We start from the raw sequence: 4106 nt of genomic DNA, 5'->3' as shown, positions 1-4106 counted from the left end.
TTATCACAATTTGTCTACATTCAGTTCAATTACAGAAATGTTTATTGATCACCTACTAGATTCTATATGCTGTGGCTCCAGCTATAGGAAGGCAGAGAGAAATAAAGGTAAGCAGGTTGTCTTAGGATCTTACAGTAGTACCCTAACCTCTCAATGAACCTGAATTATATGTAGTTCATTAACATCACTGCTAACGTGTAAGAATCATCCATGGACATAAAGTGGGTGAGGTCTGCTAGCATCAGACACATTTAATTTTTTTTTTTTTTTTGTGGTATGTGCCCCTGGCAGGAACTGAACCCAGGACTCTCTGGTCCACAGGCCGACGCTCAACCGCTGAGCCAAACTGGCCAGGGCACATTTGATTTTTTTTAATCTTGAGAATAAGTAGGTTCAATGCTGTTGATGTGATAACTTGTCCTCACCTCAAGTGAATTTTTCACCTTGAGTTTAAATAATCACTCCTGTCTGTTGGCTCATATTAACAACTATTAAAAAAAACTAAAGTCACATGGATATCGTGGGTAGGTACCTTGGAGAAGGAATCAAAATGTTACCTAGGCACACACTATGCTCACGCACTCTCCCTCCTCCACCGCGCCGCCTCCTTCTTCCGCAGCTCCTGGAGCTGCCCTGTGCTCGTTCGGGGCGGATCTGGCCCCGCTTTTGGGAAGAGGCAGCTGGGGAGACCTGGTGCTTGCTACGGCCCATACAGAGCCCAAGGAAGGAGTCAAGACTGAGAACATATTCATTTGAAGGTGACGGGGCAGGATGGTTCTGGGGTGCAGTTTAAGATTAGGAAGCATATCCACTTAGTAAACTAATGAAAGCCTATTGTGAACGACAGGGTTTGTCAATGAGGCAGATCAGATTCCGATTTGACGGGCAGTCAATCAGTAAAACAGACACACCTGCATCGGTGGCCATGGTGGATGAAGATACAAGTGATGTGTCCCAGCAGCAGACCGGAGGTGTCTGCTAAAAGGGAACTGCTACTTTACTCCAGAACTCAGTTCCTCCAGACAAAGAGACATTCTCAATGAGAAGACTGCAACCACATCTGACTACTACAGTATAGTTTTCTCCTTGTTCATTCCCCCTCCCCCAATCCTTTCTGTGCATAAAGCAACTGAAGTATGTGCACAGGCACGTGTATTTTTTTTTTTTAACTAAATGGAGGTGGGATGGGAAAATACTGTTCTGTGAAAATACCCCGTTCTCCATTAGCAGCATGCTCATTCAGCTCTTCCTTTATATTCCTCTAAGTTATTTTGCTCTTCGTTGTTTAACAAAAAAAAGAACATAAAACCCTTGCATACCTTATTTGATTGAAGAATTGTAATGTTTTCATTTATCATTGTAAAACCAAGGAGAATTTTATAACCTTTGTACGTATCTATTACATGTAGGACGATCTGTCTTTAAGTAGAAATAAATTACTCTAAAAGAAATGCATCTCAGATCATTTTCTTTTCAAGTCAAGCATCTTGTTGTTTAAATAAATTTAAACTTTTTGTTTAATAAAATATTATCTATGAGCATCAAAATTCATCTAGTCAGCTAATGTGTATTAAACACCTACTAAGTACAACATTGTGGGCCAAGTTTTGAAAAGTACAATAAATGTGTCAGGCATTGCTCCTGCCCTAAAAGAACCAGCAGTCTAATTCAGTGATTCTTTTTTTTTTTTTATCCTCACCGGAGGACATTTTTCCATTTTTTGTTCAGGTAGAGTTGGGGGGAGAGAGAGGAACAGAGAGAGAGAGAAACATCGATGTGAAAAGGACACATCGAGTGGCTGCCACCCGCACAACCGACCAGGGCCGGGGACAAACTGCAACCGAGGTACATGCCCTTAGTGGGAACCAAACCCGGGTCTCTCAGGACCGCAGGCCGATGCTCTAACCGCTGAGCCAAACCGGCCAGGGCTAATTCAGTGATTCTTATACTTGCATGTGCATAGAAATCACCAGGGTATATGCCTACACTAGAATTCTACTTAGTTATAATAAGAAATAAACTACTGATACACTCAACAACATGGATGCATCTCAAAAATATGCTGAGAGCAAGTCAGACAAGAAAAAGTATTTCCTGGATATATTGATTGTTATAAAATTAACTATTATGGATACACCATATAACTATCAAATAGCCTCATGATTTTGAAGCTGTTGCATGAAAATTAACTTTGACCACCCATCCAATGGAGATATTCTCTGTTTATTTTCTTTATCACAGTTATCATAATTTGTAATGATATATGTATTCACTGATTACCATGTTGATCTCCTGTCTCTGTACTAGACTGCACCTTCAAGAGGACAGCAGCTACATGTTCTTTGTTTGCCACTGTGTACCCGATGGCTTTTACAGTGCCCAGTATCAATAAAATGCTATATAGGTATTTGTTGCAATAATGATCTCCAGCTTCTTGAAAAAAACATTGGCTCATTTTTCCTTATGTCTTTAATAAGTAATAATAAGAACAAAGAGAGTTCTATAAATACTTTTAGAATGAAAAAAAAAAAAAGAAATCACCAGAAACTATTGTATTGCTCATAATTTGGATAAAAAGAGTAAGTGCCGTGGGATTCCTCATCCAGATGGGAGGAACGCCTAAGAAGGGAAAGTAGGCACTGTGTAAATGATGCAAACGAGTCTCCATTTAAGCTGCTCTCAGCTAACTGTGTAGTGGAATAGATGATGCCAGGGGCTCCTTTAAATTAGTCTCTATTTTACATTTCAGACAGACGGCAGAGTCTAGGTCAGTGCTTCTCAGTTCTCAGTACACATTAGAGCCACCTGGACAGCTTTATAAATCACAGGTGCCTGTTTTTTCCCACCATCCCCTGTGGCTCGTTTGGATGGGGCCTGTGTAATGGTCATTTCAGAGACTCCCCAGGTGATTCTGTGTTGGCAGGGCTGAGAACAGGTGTCTAAGGAAAAATTATATTTATATATAATATAATGTGGGCCTTAGTCAGAAAAAGCAGGATTCAAAACACATCTTAGTCACTTCTTAGCTGTAGGACCCTGTGCGGACTGCATAGCCTCTCAGAGCTGTGGGGTTTACATTGATAAAATAAGATATAATGTCTACCTTTTAAAGTGGTGAGGATTAAGAGTTATATAATGTTCCCATGCATAGTAAGTCATCATCATTGACCACGTTCATTATTTCTATATTTAGATAATAAGACACTTTTTTTCTGAGTTTAGTCCCAAACCTCTCAGGTACATTTGCATTGAGCAAACGGCAATAGCACGTCATCTGATCTGTAGAGATGGAACTAGCATCTCTAAGAGCTCAAACTGGCAACTAAGGTGACGGTTTTATCATCAAAGCTAACATTTGAGTCTTAGACCCCTCTCAATCCACATTTTTCCAAATGAAATCTAAAGAAATAAGATAAATCGATAATGGCAGAAAATCAATAATGACATTTAACATTTCTTGAGTATTTACTTGGGCCAGGTGCTGTTTTATAAGCTCTACATAAATCATTTCATCAATCTTTAGAGCACCTCTATGGAGTTGGGTACTTTGGTATTCTTAATATCATCCCCAATTACAATTAAGGAAAATGAGGCACAAAAATATGAAATAACTTGCCCAAGTCCCACATTTGATAAATGGCAGGACAAATATTTGCGCTCAGGCAGTCTGTCTTCAGTTGCCCTGTTATTAACTACCCCACCACTTTCTTCCAGAAAATAGCCTGATGTTAATAAAGCTACAAATCTTGGTAAGAAAATGACACCTAATTAGTCAGACATAATGTGTGTTTGGAGATTGAGTGGCTATGATTTTGAAAAGAAACAAAATGGACTGAATATATGAAATTAATGAGAACTCTTACATATCATGGAATTATTTTTAGAAACTATATATTGCTAATAACTTTGCATCTTGTAGTTTTCCTCAGGCAAGAAGAAACTTCTTTGAATATGTTCTCTTGTTATTTTAGTATTTCCAGCTGCAGCACGACTCTATCCCTCAACTGAATGCTGTCTAAGACAAAGGCCAGGAGTCTCACTAGTGAAGTTGAGTCGCATTCAAGAATCTTGTCCAAGCAACCCTGTGATTGCCCTGAGCTCCTTCT

General features: G+C 39.3%; 1 pseudogene; it reads left to right on the top strand.

Annotated features, from left to right (window-relative positions):
• The first annotated feature begins 570 nt into the window (after positions 1 to 570).
• Positions 571 to 982, top strand: LOC118633517 (annotated as a pseudogene).
• The last annotated feature ends 3124 nt before the right edge of the window (positions 983 to 4106 follow it).

Source organism: Molossus molossus, unplaced genomic scaffold (genome assembly GCF_014108415.1).
Source record: "Molossus molossus isolate mMolMol1 unplaced genomic scaffold, mMolMol1.p scaffold_m16_p_18, whole genome shotgun sequence".
Classification (NCBI taxonomy): domain Eukaryota; kingdom Metazoa; phylum Chordata; class Mammalia; order Chiroptera; family Molossidae; genus Molossus; species Molossus molossus.
Note: the sequence above shows the minus strand (reverse complement) of the source record. Positions and strands in the feature narration are given on the sequence as shown.